The sequence below is a fragment of the Bos indicus genome, chromosome 29, assembly GCF_029378745.1.
Source record: "Bos indicus isolate NIAB-ARS_2022 breed Sahiwal x Tharparkar chromosome 29, NIAB-ARS_B.indTharparkar_mat_pri_1.0, whole genome shotgun sequence".
Taxonomy (NCBI): domain Eukaryota; kingdom Metazoa; phylum Chordata; class Mammalia; order Artiodactyla; family Bovidae; genus Bos; species Bos indicus.
In genome coordinates, this window is record NC_091788.1 from 18,856,115 (window position 1) to 18,872,969 (window position 16,855).

The 16,855-nt window shown below is 40.8% G+C and overlaps 1 protein-coding gene across 2 annotated transcripts in view; it reads left to right on the forward strand.

Annotated features, from left to right (window-relative positions):
* The first annotated feature begins 552 nt into the window (after positions 1–552).
* The window catches only part of PAK1 (p21 (RAC1) activated kinase 1), a 160,671-nt gene continuing 144,368 nt past the window's right edge, over positions 553–16,855 (forward strand). Inside the window, exons 1-2 of one of the 2 annotated variants that reach the window (XM_070782772.1) lie at positions 553–1,074; positions 4,661–4,721. The gene's annotated coding sequence lies outside the window, so the exon portion shown is untranslated. The remainder of the gene's footprint in view (positions 1,075–4,660; positions 4,722–16,855) is intronic. The other variant, XM_019955101.2, reaches the window with a different exon arrangement.

Genomic DNA, 16,855 nt, shown 5'->3' on the forward strand with positions numbered 1-16,855 from the left:
CCCACCGCGCCACCCCACCCGTCCCCGCCCAAAATCAAGCATAATACATGTCTGGCTCTGAGGTCATAGGAGATGGGGAAGTTTCCAAATTCAGCGCTTGGCACCGAGCTAGCGGATGCGGAGAGGACCATGAGACTAGTGGGTGAGCCATATTCTTCGACCAAAGCTATACCACCAACAATCCTGAAATCGGCCCAAATCCTTCCGCCTCGAAAGAGCCCGAAGCAGTAAACCTTGCGCGGTCAGAGGAGAGACGCGAGCGCAATGACGTCACGCGGTGCCTTCCCCAGTCTCTGGCGTCATGCGCCGATGACGTCATTCCAGGAGCTGGCCGTCTCCCGCCCCCAGGCCTGGGTTGGCCTAGCTCACGTGGGTCCGTCCTGCCCTCCCCGCCCCCTCCCACCTGCGGGAGGTGGGGCGAGCCGGGGCTCCGCCGGCGCCTGTGCCTCACGGGGGAGGGGCGCGGGCCGGTGGGCGAGGCGGTCCGCCCGGCCAGCGGCGTACAATAGCTCGGCTGAGGTGGGGGAGGCGGCTCAGCGGCCTCTGCAGTTGGAGTCCAAGGTGTGGGCAGCACCATAGACGGCCCCTCACGGTTTCGCCCCCACACCCCTTTCCCCCTCTGCTCGTCTGTGGTGCCTTTCTCACCGACTCTGCCGTCCTGCCCCAGACGCTTTTCCCCCTCAGACTTTTTACCTCCTCTTTAACGGAGCCCCGCGCTCTCGAGAGCCCCTCAAAGAACTCTCTGTCTCTCCACCTCCTCCCCCAGAGGCCACCCGAGCTCCTCACATCTCCGAGCAAGCGCCCCCCTGAGCCGCGTCGCCTAGGTCCCTCCGCCTCCCCGACTCCAGCCACGGTCGCTGACCCCCTCCCCGCCTTCCTCGCCCTGTCCTGAGGGGACTCCCCGGCACGAGCGGGTGGGGAGGCGCCGGGCGAGCGCCGGCGGCGGCGGCGGCGGCGGGCGGGAGAAAGTGAAGCGGCCCCTTGCGCACACTCGAGCGCTCACTCTGCGGCTCGGCCGCGGACACCGGGGTGGAGAAGGAGGAGGAGCCGAGTCGAGCCGAACTAGCGCGGACGGTGAGAGCCGGCCTCCCGCCCTGTACCCCTGGCGTCGCGGGCTGCGGGGCTGCGGCGCCGGGGTGGGGGGAGGCGCGGGGTGGGGGTTCCGGGACCCATTCATTCCCCGCCGCGGCCGGGCGGATGCGGGCGCCAGGTGAGGGAAGGCGGGGGCGCCTCTTCAGAGGCTGGCCGTTTCTGTCGGACCAACAAAGGCCCCCTGTGTAGTTACCCGCGCGGCCGCGGGTCTCTGACGCCTGGGGACCCAGAGACCCAGGGGAAGTCAGCGGAGGGGAGACCTCGCAGGTCCGGCTCCGGGAGCGACTGCCTCCTGAACTTTGTGGTCCTCGGATCCTAACTCTGGACCGCGTAGAGGGACCTAGCAAGGCGGCGACAGGTTCACTGTGCACGAGAAAAGTCACCTTTGTCCTGGCAGTGGGGATCACCTATAGAGTTGAACTCCTTGAAAAATACGAGTGGACAGTTCTTGACTTATGCCGCCCCTCCCCCGCCCCGGGAATACTCTTAACCTGTGGCGTTAAAACACGGGGAGACGAAATTTATTTTTTATGTTTCTTATCCTACTTCAAAAGACGTGATTATTATAGCCTTTACTGTCTTGAATATTTTCACAGCAAACAGTGCTGGGAGTGTTTTGGAAGAACACTTGAGAAGTTTTGGGTGTTGAGAGCAAAGTGCTTTTTGTTTGTTCAGCCCTTTGGATAACTGTCTTACGCTTTCCCTCCCAGGACTGTGAAAGGTGATGAGAAGGGTTAGTAGTATGGTTACCAAAAAAAATTTGAAGTCGCTAGTCTAACCTTTAAGAGTTGTTCCTAGAAAAATCTTTAATTTTGCCTACTGTGTCTTTGTGCCCTGTCTAAACTTTGTCAGGGGAAAAGAGGAGTCGACAGTACACAAATATCTCATTAGTCTTATGACTTCTACTTCCTGTGTGACCTTGAGCAGGTCACTTCCAGTTTTAAAGGTCCAGGAGTTTGCTTGTTTGCTTTTGTGCTACTTAGTTTTCAAGACTTTACTGAAGCACCCCCGCCCCGCCCCCCAACTCAGGCCAAACCTCCCATGACGTCTTTACTGGCACCCACCCCCATACTCCTTTCAGGCAACGCTTTCTCATTGCGTCCCTCAGAGGCTTGGTAGGATTTATGCTACAGCACTTGTTAACATTTTGTTGTTGTTGTTCCTATTTGGAAAATCCTGAATCAGGTGCACATGAAATCCACCTCACCTTAACTAGAAACTCTACTTCTCAAGAAAGAGGGTGAGATGTATGGAGAGAGTAACATGGAAATTTACAATACCATGTGTATTGTAACTGAACAGGGGAAACTGGAACAGGGAATTGAAACAGGGGCTCTGCGACAATCTAGAAGAGTGGGATGGGGAGGGAGATGGAGGGAGGTCCAGAAGGGAGGGGGTATGGGTGTACCTATGGCTGATTCTTGATGTATGAGAGAAAACCGCAAAATTCTGTAAAGCAATTATCCTTCAATTAAAATAAATAAAGTGGCAAAAAAAAAAAAAAAAGAAGGGTTTTTGAATGATAGATCATGAAACATTCCATGAGGCTTATCCAGTTAGCTTATGGGTCTGTCTGGTAAATTTGCTTTTTCAGTCATTCATTTACCCAACATTACTGGAGTCTGGAGAGCTACTGTTTCAGGTCTCCTGCTAGGACTATGGGGATTCAGAATCTGTTAAGACATTCCCTGTCTGTCAAAGAGCTCAAAGTCTAGTGGGTGAGGTAGGCTTGTAAACAATGAAGGCCTTCCCTAGTCTCTACTCCAGCTGTACAGGGAGTAGTGTGCAATTTGAGGCTGCTGGACCTGTTTTGCAAGTCTTGTCCTGGTCAAAGTGAGTCCTGCAAGGAAGGTAGTGACCTGCCTCTCTTCTGTGAGATAGCACTTGACAAAGAGCTTTTTTGAGTGTATACTCGATTCAGTATACATTTACTAAGCACATGGTATGAGGCCCTGTGTTAAATTTGGAGGAAGGACTGCTTTCTAAAAGGAGGTTGTTGTTCAGTCACTCATGTGTCTGACTCTTTGCAACTCCCAGGGACTGCAGCAGGCTAGGCTAGGCTCCTCTCTTCTCTACTGTATCCCGGAGTTGGCTCAAATTCATGTCCATTGAGTCAGAGATGCTATCTACCCATCTCATCCTCTGCTGTCCCCTTCTCTTTTTGCCTTCAGTTTTTCTCAGCATCAAGGTTTTTTCCAGTGAGTTGGCTCTTCACATCAGATAGTCCAAGTATTTCTAAAAGGAAGGCACTATATATCCAGAGAGATCTTTGTAAAACAAAACCCCATCATCTGTCCCACTCCTGACTAGTCATTGCCTAAAGATAAAATTTTAAACTTTTTGACATGACTAAGAAGCTCTCAGAAATTAGAGTACTGCCTGCCTTTGCAGCCTCACTTTCTGTAACTTCCTTGCCACCCTCTTTTCATCTCTGCTTTTTCACGTGCTATTCTTTCTGTCTAAAATGCCATCCTGCACCTGCCCATGGAGAAGCACCTGTACTTCTAGGAGAAAAATGAAAGTGTCCCTTAGTTTTTCCTCCTATTACCTCCGTATAATGAGTTGCTTTTCTGTTCTAGGGCTTATGTACAGACCACTCTTATAGATCTCTATAGCGCTTTATTGCAAATTTTTTTGACTTTATCACACTGTTGCAAATATTAGCCTATGAATTTTTTGAGGGCAAGATCTCTTTAGTCTTAGTGCCTTGCAAATTTTCTGGCACTGAATAAGTGTTTGAAATGACTGTATGAGTGAAGAAAGCAAATCAAGGCCCTCGAGTTTGAGATTACCTAATTCTTTGGGTTAGAATAATTTTAGCTCCAGGTGTAGTCCCTGCACCAGGATCATCAATAGAATCTGAGAATTTGTTGGACTTGCAAATTACTTGTCCCATTCCAGACATACAGATGAAAAACTCTAGGGTTGGGGACCCCAGATATTTAACAGTCCTCCACGTGATTCTGATACTTGCTAAAGTTTGAGAACCACTGGGTTAAACGATCTTCCTTTAATAAGACCATTATCTTGCCACCTCCCTCCCTGCTTCCTTTCTCCCTACCTCCTCTTTCTTCCATAGCACAAAATGCCTGACATTCCGTTCCTTTTCCTTCCATTCTGTTCCATTCCACCCCATCTGTTCCATTCTGTTCAGTTTCATTCCATTCCATCCTATTCTATTCCATTCCATCCTATTCTATTCCATTCCATTTCATATCATCTGTTTTTCTCACTTAATTGAAAGCTTCCTGAAAGCAGAGAATTTTGTTTTATTTACTTCTGTAATCCCAGGGGCTAAAATAGTGACTGCATATAGCAGCCATTCAAATATTTGTTGAATGAATAATATAAAAATGATTTAACTCTATTTACTGCCAGCTGCTACATTGGGGTTTATTCAAGAATAGTTTTCAGTAGGAGGAGGAACCTCACTCCAGTATGCAAATCCAAATGGATTCCAACATTTTGGGGGATTTATTTTATCAATAGATTGAGCTTATTTTCCCCCTTTTACTTCTTTTTCCATCAGAATCTGCATGATTTTTCTTCTTTTGTTCTTTTTTCTCAGGATCTGAAAACTGCAGCTGAAACATCCTAGGCCAGGATTGCACTTAGTTTTGCGAGTTTAAGTAAGCACCGTAACTTTTGAACCTTTTAACTTGAAACTGTCTCTTCCGGATCTCCTGTGGTTTTTGTCTTTCTCTAGTGATAATTTAAAGCCATACAAGGACCTGTTTGACTCCACACAAAGGTTTCTCTTCCTTGTGAAGCTCTTAAAGTGTTTTGTTTCTTTCACTTTCTTATTAGCCCTAAGATACCATATCCAGTTTTCTCTTTTTCTAACTTCCCTCTGGGAGATTGGCTTCATTTATTGATTCTTCATTTATAAACACTTGTTGAGTCTTTCTCTACCATGTGCTGGGTCCCATGCTGGGACAGATGTACGTAGGATGTGGTTCAAGTCCTTAAGGAATTAAAGATATTACAACATTATATAATAATTATGGAAATGAAGGAGTTAAATGGAGGGATAAAGTGATGTATACTCATAAAGGTGGGAGAAAGCTGTCTTTCTAAATTTAAGTTGATCAAGCATCAATTTGGTAAGCAGACCTTAAACATCTTTTAGTTAAGAGGTTTAGTTAAGAGGTTGGCGGCTTTTTTGGGGGAAACTAAAACAAAAATCAAGGTAGAATCAGCAGTTGCTAATTTGAGATAGTTCTCAATTCTATTGTTGCTGTTTTTAATGAAATTTCCTTCCCCCCTTTTTGTTTTTCTAAATCATGACTAGGAAGTAGGGGGAAAAAACTTTTTTTTTTTTAATAATAAAGAGAAAAATTTATCAAAAAGAATATGCTGTTTCATTTTAATTCCTAAGGACTAATGTTATTATTTTGGGTGGGTGGTTAATGAAACCCAGAGAAAGTCAGGAGACCTTAATTTAGTCTTGATATTACTGCATGCCTTTATGGAAATTATTTTATCTCTGTGCCTTTGGTTCTAACTTTAAAATCAGGATAGTAACAGTTGCTATGACTGGCTCACAGGTTTATGAAGCAACTAAAAAAATATTGAATATAAAAACACTTTTGAAAAGTATAGTTTGTTAGCTAGTTGTTAGGTTGTGGTAAACTTATTAATAGCAGTTTACATTATTGAACAACTAGCAGGGGTCCCCAACGCAGGGGTCCACATCTGGGATCTAATGTCTGCTGATCTGAGGTGGAGCTGAGGTAATAATAATAGAAATAGAGTCCACAATAAATGTAACACACTTGAATCATCCTGGACAATAACCCCCTTCTGTGGAAAAATTGTCTTCCATGAAACCAGTCCTTGGTGCCAAAAAAGGTTGCAGACCACGCTGTACCAGATACCATGTGAGATATTTTTTCCAGTCTTCAAAATGAACCTGCAAGATGGTTGCTAGTATCTCCATTTCATCGATAAGGAGGCTAGGCTTAGACTGGTGAAGGGATCTTGTTCAAGGTTTTGCTGAAAGTGACAGACCTCAGTTCCAGTCCATATCCATCTGATACAAGCAATTATGTGTTGTGTTTGTTATTCCAGCTGCTTTAATTTTTCTGTATGGCAAATTTTAGGAATGTTTTGTAAGTTTATTGCTGTGAAAGTTAAAATTTTTCTTCATTTAGCCTGCTTTCTTTGTGCATAGAATGACTGGTGAAGAAAGATTTACATGCATTTATGTTTATCATGATTAGGTAAAAGAATAACATCCTTCCCTGGTGCTTTTTATTCAGCTTCACAACAGCCATCTATGAGACAGATATTTGTTTTATAAGTTAGTATCATAGAGATATTGTCTTACTCAAAGGCATATCATTAGGAAATGACTAAATATTGATTTAAAACTATGTTTTAAAAATCTAAATGTGTTACTTTATTTTTGCCACTATATCATAAAAGGCAGTAGCCTTTTAAACTCTATGAGGCTAAACTTTGGAGCACTAGAAATGTCCTTTTAGATTGCTCTTTAAACTCTCTAACCTCTTCTCACTAAGAAAATCCTGACTGAAGTCCATGGTTTGAACCACAAAAAAAAAATAATTGCTGATAAAACTCTGCCATATGGTCATGATATTGCAGACTTACAGGATAACACTTTTTCATTGAAGTTGAAAGAGCAGACTTTATCTGTATTCTGAGTCACTTGTGCCTGAATATTTGTTTTTCCTTTGCCAATGTAAATTTGTTAACATAGTGCAATACATTTTTCTGCTTTAGTGTTAAGCTTTATCTCTTATAAATAACTTCCTCTATTCTCTCATCTAGTCTTTGAGATGGGAGAAATCTGTGTGTCAGGATCCTCTAGATTATCCCCTCTCTAGGCGTAGTGTAGTAATAAGTCAAAAAAGAACCAGAGGTTCATTGATCCCTCATAAATAGGATTTTATTTAGTATTGATTAATTCTCTAAAATTGATCTAAGTCTTAATTTAAAAAACTCCATTATGTTTTGGCTCTTATTCATGGAGATGGTGTGTGGTAATTTGCATGCAGCATTGGGAAATTCTTTCTTGTTTGTGGGGCTTTCTTCTTCCACTTTTCCACTTCCAGTCCTCTGCAATGTCCCTTTGCCTTTCACTTTGTGTAAGTACTGAAGCTGACGAGAGCGTTCTTCTCCTTTATAGAATCTGCCTTTTGAATCTTTGGGGATGATAAATGACAGTATGTGTGTAGCCTCTACCTTTGTCTGCCTGTATCTTCATGGTTTAGCTTTTCTCATTCTCTCTCTGATTTGCACAAAGGGATTGATGGCTTCCTCATCTTAACTCTTGTCATATAGTACTTTGTATATTACGGCAATATTATTTGTAAGTTTTCTAGGAAAGGAGATAGATGTAGAAAGAAAAGCACTATATTTGAAGTTAGGCAAAGACCTACTCGGACACTTATTTAGGCCTCTATTTCTTCATTTGGAAAATAAAAACAATACCTAACTTACAGGGTTGTTGTGAAGATTAAATGAATAATATGTGAAAATGACTTGTAAGATGTTAAGTTATATAGATGTTAGGTACAATGTTTTAATTTTGTAACTACTATTTATGTCTATTATGTATAGCAGTGGTTTTTAGTTTTGGCTATGTGCTTGAACTATTTGTGAAGATGTGAAAAAAAAAATACAGTTGCCTGGACTTTATCTCAGGTCTACTTAGGCAAAGTCTCCTGGAATCCTTATTCTTGAAAATTTATAGATGATTCTGATATGCAGCCAAGTTTGAAAAGTACTGCCTTATAATATTTTGCATAAATGTTTTTTGTACTTACTATATGAAAACTTTTAATTGTCATCTGCTGCTGCTGCTGCTAAGTCGCTTCATTTGTGTCTGACTCTGCGAAACCCCATAGACGGCAGCCCCCCAGGCTCCTCTGTCTGCAGGATTCTCTAGGCAAGAATACTGGAGTGGGTTGCCATTTCCTTCTCCAACTGTCATCTAAAGTCCATTTATTTGCTAAACACATATTATGCATCAGGGATTGTCACGGGCTCTGAAGAAACAGATTGTAACCTGGTGTATACCTTTAAATTTATAGTTGAGAATCAAACATGACTGTAGACAATTGTACTATATTGAGAAAAAAATGACACATGGTTATGTATAGTGGTGGTATGTGAAGACAGAGGAAAGGCGTCTACTTCACCTGAAACAGGGATGGCTTGGCAAGCCTTCTCAATGGAAGTGGAACCTAAATTGGATTTTGAGAGATAAGCAGGGGTTAACCAAGGCAGTGGGGGAGGGGTAGAAAGAGAAGGGAACGAAGAACCTTCCTGAAAGAGAGCAGTATGAAGATTAGAAGGCTTGAGAGCATAATCTGAGGAACCCTGAGTAATGTAGTACACTTAGAGGATGGGGTGCAAAGTGGGGAGTGGTAAGAAGGGACAAGAAGGCAAGGCCCAGATGATGAGCGGCCTTTTGGATAGTGTACAAAGTACTTTCACTAATGTTATCTCACTTTATTCTTTCAACAGCTCCCTGGGTTAGCTTAGACAGGTATTATTTCATGTCCATTTTATAGAAGTGAAAACAGAGGTTAATTGAAACACCTGAGGCTGTACAGCACAGCTGTGGTTTGAAGACTGGTCCTTCTGACTTGAGTGCATGTTTTTTCCAATACACTTTTTCCAATAAGACTAGCTGTCTTATACTTTTATGGGCGATCAGGTGAGCTCCGTAGATAAATGCATAGCAATTTGTAAGCTGTAAAGTGCTTGACTCATGTTGGCTATTAGTTGGGAGTTTGGACTAAGTGATCTATTAAAGTGCTTTTAGCTCTTAAGATTTTGTGGGCATTTTCTGGGATTTTCCTTTATCATTAAAAAAAAATACATATATATATATATATTTTTTGCACCAGGAGTTGGTAACCAGGGCCCAGCAAGCTAAAATAGTATCAGATAGTTACTCTTCCAGTTTGATTGTCTTTACTCAGATCCCCTTGTTTTTAAAATACATTTTTGTTTCTTTTATTATGAAAGTAATACATGATTCTTGCAGAAAATATAGAGAATACAGAAGAATAAAAGGTAAAACAAAGACAACAACAAATGTCAGAGTTTTATTGTACAAAGATAACCAATAGCAGGTAGCATTTCCTCTACTCCCTTCTGATCTTTTTAAAAAAGTGAGTTTGGGATGTTGAACTCCGTGTTTCTCAGCCACCTTCTACCCCCAATCTCATTGTATATTGAGGATAAATGACAGGAACAAATCTTCACCCTCAGCCTTGTTATAACTGACCTTTTACTGGGGATAATGCTAAGTACTTTACATTTGATTTTTCATTTACTCCTCAGAATAATCCTACAAGAGTGATACTGTTCTAGACTCATTTTACAAATGAGGAAATTTAGAAGCAGAGAGATCAAGTTGGGATTTGAAGACATGTTTATAATTACTACTGTGTAACTATGGCAAGTCACTTAACCACCGTGAGCCTCAGTTTTCCTTTGCTGTTATACAGATGTATTAAATTTGATGTCAGCTTCTTAGTTCAATTATTTTATGACTAGTGTTTTTTTTTTTTAATTTTGTTTGTTGTTTGCTTTTACCTTCTCTCCTCCTTTTCCCTGCCCTCACTTTTACTACTTAGTAACATAGTCCCTGATCCCCATAGTCTATCAGTAATAGTGTTTCACTGTGGAAACAATTCTCCATGGGCTAGCAGAGCAAAATTTTAATTTCCAGGCTGTGGCATGGGTAGAAAGGGACCTGGTACAGTTGGGAGGACTCTTGCTGCTGCTGCTGCTGCTGCTAAGTCGCTTCAGTCGTGTCCGACTCTGTGCGACCCCATAGACAGCAGCCTACCAGGCTCCCCTATCCCTGGAATTCTCCAGGCAGGAACACTGGAGTGGGTTGCCATTTCCTTCTCCAATGCGTGAAAGTGAAAAGTGAAAGTGAAGTCGCTCAGTTGTGTCAGACTCCTAGCGGCCCCATGGACTGCAGCTTACCAGGCTCCTCTGTCCATGGGATTTGCCAGGCAAGAGGACTGGAGTGGGTTGCCATTGCCTTCTCCGGGGAGGACTCTTAGTTCCCCTATAACTTTTTGAAGAATTATTATTTTATAACAATTTCTTATATTTAAAATTATTTTCCTATCTGGAGTTATCTGGCCAGTCCAGGTTCTGAGATTTTTATTTGGTATCTGGGTAGATTTTGCTTGGTCAGTTCAAGACGTTATCTATATGTAATCTGCAAAGTAACTGAAAAGAAAACAAGAAAGTGGGTGAGCAAAGGGTAAAATTTCATTATGATAGACTTTTGAAAGTCCAAGTTTCCTAAGTGGCCTAGAGACAATTAGTATATATTTAGGTTTGTGCGTGTGTGCTTAGTTGCTCAGTCGTGTCCAATTCTTTGCAATCCCATGGACTGTAGCCCGCTAGGCTCCTCTGTCCATGGAATTTTCCAGGTGAGAATACCTGAGTGGGTTGCCATTTCCTACTTCAGGGGATCTTCCCCACCCAGGGATCGAAGCCACGTCTCCTGTGTCTCCTGCATTGGCAGGAGGATTCTTTACCACTGAACTACCTGGGAAGCATTTATACTCTTAGGTGTTACTCTGTGGCATTATTTGATTAATATCTGTCTACTAGACCCTACTCTCCAGAGAATCATTTTTCTGAAGAGAAAGAATTCTAAGATAGTATCTATTTCCTTAAAATAAAAAGTATCTTTTTTTTTTTTTTTTTTGCTGTCTGTTGTAGTCCCAGTTCCTAATATATAGTAGCTATTCTGTAAGTGTTTTTGACTGGATGAGTAAGAGTGGAGCCAGCATTCAAACTGAGGTGCATATGACCTCTTTATTCGAGTTTAGCAAATATGCAAGAATCCTTTCATTGTCTGGTGTTGGGAGAGGCCAGGAGAGAGGAAACCTCACTATGGTAAATATTTAGCTGCCCAGTACAAACACCTTTGACTTGAGTCAAAGCTGAATGTATGCCCTGATGCTTGGTAAGGATGTGGAAAATTCTTAAGGGGATCTCCAGCTACTTTGCCATTCTGGGTCTTTCTTCCTTTTATTTGAGTTACAGAATTATGTTACTGAAAAATGGTATTGGATTAAGGCCCTTTTAGGTGTATTTGCTTTCCAGAATATTCTTTTTTTTCTTTTTTAGTGTTATCCCAGGCAGTGGTTTTGTATCAATTTCTTTATAGTGCCAAGTACTTCTAATAAGGCTTAACATATACATTACTTTCATCAATTAAAAATAACAGAGCTCCGTTTAACCAACTTTTGTAAGACTGTTAATAAATTTAAAATTTAGACACACTTCCATCAGTCAAATAAATGAACTCTTTTGTTTTCTTTTTTCTTGTATGTAAACATACTTACTTACATAATTATAATCACAATATAAATCTACATTTGTTGTTTGCCTTTTTTTCTTGACTTATAGTAAACATTCCCCCCATGTTACTCCTTAGTATCCATTGTAAAATTTAAGATGATATTTCATAATTTGCCTAAAACCATTGTGTTGGTCAGTGTTCTACCTGAGAAACAGAACTAGTAGAATTCCTTAGCATGGAAACCCCAGTTCTGCTCTTAAGGCCTTTCAATTGATTGGGTGAAGCCCACCCATATTATGAAGAATAATCTCGTTTATTTAAAGTCAGCTGAATGTAGATGTGTACTATATCTATAAAATACCTATTAAATACTTTACAGCAGCACTGAGATTAGTGTTTAATTGAATTACTGGATACTGTAAGCTAGTTAAGTTGACACATAAAACTAACCATCAAAATCATTTAAATTTTTTCCTTGTTATAAATTACACTGTAATTTTATCGATAACATTACATATAGCTTTCTACTTTCAGAGTTTATTTCTTTAGAATAAATTCTGATCAGTGGAATTGTTGAATCAGTGATATGTATACCTAATAGGCTCTTGATAGGATTTAATATTTGGAAACTGAAAATACCACCACAGTTTTTCTTTTATTGATTTCTTCAGGAGTTGGTCTGTTCAGCTGACTTATTTCCCATTTCCAAAAACCGCGCCCCCCGCCGCCCCCCTGTCGCGTTTTCTAAATCTGGAAATAGCCACTTTTCTTCAGGATTATCTTCAGTTCTTCCTTCAGTCTCTACCTGTCACTTTCTCTTTGTGCTTTCATTACTCTGCCCGCCCCCCACCCCCCGCCAACTTTGTCTCATTTATCACAAAACAGAACAAATAAAAAAAGAATAGATAAAATAGAAGCTTTATATTCCTGCTTCTGGATTTGAGAATCTACTTGAACTTGAACCCATTCCTTTCTTCATGAAGGTAGTGATTCTCTTTCAAGGAAAGGCCTGATCCTTTGTATGCTTTTAGATTCCTGGGGTCCTGTTTTAGAAACCTCACTTCACTATCTTGTTACATTTTGCTTTTTAGAATTATCATAAGCAGTATTCAAATGCTTTATTTAAAGGAAAACAGTTTTCTTCTCCACCACACAGTAGTGCTCCTGAGATCCCATGTCAGCCTTCAAGCTAAGCACTATCTTTGCTCTCTTTCAAAGCGAGTCTTCTTTAAATAGCTGTTTACAACTTCTGCTTCTAATTCCTTACCTCCTATTTACTTGGCAGCCTACTCCACTCTGTTTCTGTCCCCACCACCTTATCATAACTGCTTGTGCTAAAGTCCATAATGACCCGTATGGTGCCAAATTTACTTAAAAAATAAAAAAGCAAACCACTCCAAAACCATAACCACACATATCACCTCCCTTCCCATAATCCTTTAATGTCATCAAAATGTTTTGTTGTGGTGCAGAAATCATTTTTTTTTTCTTTAGTAGTTTGAAACAAAGGCTACACAGAGAGATTGGCTGATATTTCATTTATGTCTTCTTTAATTTCTAAATTCCCTCTCAGTCTCTCCACCCCCGCCCGTCCCACCTTTCAGATTATTTGTTGAGGAAACCAGTTGTCCTATTGAGTTTCTCACTTTCTGCATTTTGCATCACCCTGTTACAATTTAAGAAGTTCCTTGGTCCTATATATTACTTATAAGTTAGAATCTAGAGGCTTGATAAAATTCAGGGTTTTTTTTTGCATGACCGCTTTATATGTGTTGGTGTGTTCTTTCATCAAGAGGCTCACAATGCCTGCATGGCCCTCTTTTGTGTTGTTAGCAGCCATGGAATTTCCTTTTCATTCTTATCTTTCTGGACCTCTCAATATATTTATTTTATTGATTACTCCCACTTTAAAAATATTCTTTTCCCTTCTGTGATATCACTTTACTTGTTTGTCTCCTACCTCTGACCATTCCTCCATTTATTTTGTTGCCTTTTTCTACAATGTTGACTTTAAATGTTGCAATTCCTCAAGGGAGAGATCCTTTTCTCTTACATTGTACTCTCTTTCTGCTTGATTTCATTCATTGTCCTCCCTTTGAATACTGTATATATGATCACAGCTTCCCTATTTTCCCAGATACCTCTAGCTTAAACTTCTCTCCTTAACTCTAGATCCTTATATTCAATTGCCTGCTTGATATTTCTACTCTGGAGTCTTATAACATCTCCTACTTACTATGCTCTAAACTACATTTTTGGTCATTTTTCATAAACCTGGTCCTCTTCCGGTTATCACTGTCTTACTAAGTGGGATTTTTGTTTTTTGGTTGCTCAAACCTGAAATTTAAGATTCATCTCTGACACCACCTTCTCTCCTTTCCTTCATATGGAAAACTGCACTCCCAACCTTGTTAATTTTACTTCTGTATATTTCTTGAATTCATCTACCTCTCTCCATTTCTGCTGTCACCTCCCTAATTCAGACTACTATCCTCTCTACCTTGAACTATCTTTTAACTGAGTTCTGTGCTTGAAACCTGTAAAAGCTTTTTATTTTATTTATGAAAAAATATAATTTTTTTTCTTTTTGGCCACATTGCGTTTCTTGTGGGATCTTAGTTTCCCAACCAAGGATTGAATCTGGGCCCTGGTGAAAGCAGTGAAAGTGCTAAGTCTTAACCACTGGACCACCAGGAAATTCCCAAATATCAAATCTTAAACATGATTTTAAGGTTTTGAGTGACTTGGCCTTGTTTTTTGTTTCTCTGACTTCATCTTGTGCGACTCTCCACCTCAGTGGTTGTGATTCAGAGAGATTGGCATCCCTCTAAAGTTTGAGAAAGTCTCTCTTGCTTCAGGGCCTTCACACCTGTTCTCCCCTGGTATGGTTCCCCTAACCGCTGTTTCTGGTTTCCTTCAGAAGTTTAGCTGCTTTCTCCTGCCTCTTTTTCTTCTTTAAGAAAATTGAATATTTTCTTCTTTTTAAATATTGGGTATCTGCTGTGAACCAGGACCTATCTGATCTAAAGAAGATCGCCTTCATTATCCTCTTACTGTATTTTGTTTTTTTCTGTAATAGCTTTAATTTATTTGTTTATTTTTGGCTGTACTAGGTCTTCATTGCTGCATGTGGGCTTTCTCTATTTGTGTCAAGTGGGGGCTACTCTCAGGTTGCAGTGTTTGGGCTTCTCATTGCAGTAGCTTCTCTTGTTGCAGAGCACAGGTTCTAGGGTGTGCAGGCTTCGGTAGTTGTGGCCCAGGGGCTTAGTTGCCCTGTAGCCTGTAGAATCTTGCGACACCAGGAATCAAACCAGTGTCCCCTGCTGTGGCAGGGAAATTCTTAACCACTGGACCACCAGGGAAGGCCCCGTAATGGCTTTTATAATGACCTGTAATTCTGTCCTTACTGACTGTTTTATAAGTCTAGCCTTTCCGCTTCTTGGGGTCAAAGATCATATCTCTTTTGTTCACCTTTGTTCCTCATCACCTTAATGTGGTGCCAGAATACAGTGAGTGTTGTAATATTTGCTAAATGAATGAGCTCACATTATCAAGGATTATCAAGCCTTGTCAGTTTTATCTCGGAAGTTTTTTCCAAATTTGTTTTTCTATCTTCCGTGCTCTGGTTTAGACCATAATTATCTTTTCTCTAGGTTTTTAATTAGCTCTTAACTAGTGTCCTGGCCACCAGTCTTTCTGTCCTCTTGTTCACCCATTAGTCTGTCTGGAATAATTTTCCTGATCCTGTTAACTATTCTTCTCAAAGCCCATCAGGGTGTCCCCATTGCTGATGGAATAATATGCTAATTAGTTTGTTACTCAGGGAGCTTTACAATATGATCCCATCTATTTCTTCAGCCTCATCTCCCTTGACCCTAATCCATCCCTAAAAGACTGAATTTTATTCACTTTCATATATCACTTTGTTCCTTCAGCCTGGAATTCCTTTTTCCTTTATGCTATTAAAGCTCTTTACTCTTTAATATTCAACTTAAATCAACTAAGCTGCCATTTTTTCCCTGTAGGCTTTTAGCCCTCATATACTCATTCATGACTATAAATTCCTTGATGGTATGCTATAGACTGAATGTTTATGTCTCCCCCAAATTCATATTAAATCCAAATACCAAATGTGATATTTGGAGGTGGGACCTTTAAGAGGGGTTGAGATCATGAGGACGCAATAGGATTAGTGTCCTTATTCTCCCCTTCTGCTATGTGAGAGAGAATGACTATCTATGAATCATGTAAAGAGTTTTCACCAAACACTGAATCTTCTGGTCCTTTGATTTTGAACTTCTCAGTCTCCAGAACTGTAAGAAATAAATTTCTGTTGTTTGTAATCCACATAGTCTATGGTATTCTGTTGTTGTTATTTAGTTGCTAAGTCATGTCCAACTCTCTTATGACCCCATGGACTGTAGTCCTCCAGGCTTATCTGTCCATGGGATTTCCCAGGCAAGAATACTGAAGTGGGTTGCCATTTCTTTCTCCAGGGCATCTTCTTTGACCCAGGGATCAAAGTCGGATCTTCTGCATTGCAGGTGGATTCTTCGCCACCAAGCCACCCATGGTATTCTGTTGTTGTTGTTCAGTCACTTAGTTGTGTCCAACTCTTTGCAACCCCATGAACTGCAGCATGCCAGGCTTCCCTGTCCTTCACTGTCTCCTGGAGTTTGCTCAAACTCATGTCCATTGAGTCAGTGATGCCATCCAACCATCTTTCCCAGCATCAGGTATTCTGTTACAGCAGCCCAAAAGGTCTAAGGCAGGTAATATTTTGTTTTGTTCCTTGCTGTATACTCAGTATCTTGAACAGTGTCTGGGATATAGTAGGCTCTCAATAAACTTCTCAATAAACTCACTGAACTTTTGAATAAAATAATTTATCCACTGTCAGTCAACAAATATTTATTAAGCTTTTTTGAATTTTCATAGCACTCATTCTGTCCTTTGGACTGTGATTAGACATATGGATGGTCATTTGTTATCCATGGCAACCAATCACTTATAAAATCAGTCCCCACTCAAACATCCCCTTCGTTGCTCACCCCTGGGCTTTGTTCTCATCCTCTTTGTCAATAGTTACATTTCTAATGGTAGGATAATTAACATCTAAGAATATGATGCAAGTATGTTCTAAAACAAAAGCTGAAATTTCTGCAAAACATGAAGAATTTTATGAATTTGAAATAAAGTTATGCTGGAGAATGGCTTGAACCACACACAGCCATGTAACTGACAAATGAGAATTAAGTAAAGTTAGACCAGTTTAAAACTGAAGGAAAAATTAGTGTGAATAAAGACATAATAGCAGACTCAGAGGAAAATGATTTTGTTGCAGGAAGAGGGACCCCTTCCAGGGCCCGAAACTGGGCTTTTGTCTAACACTCGGAAATGAATTGTCCAAGGAGACACATGTGCTGACAAAGCAAGAGATTTTATTGGGAA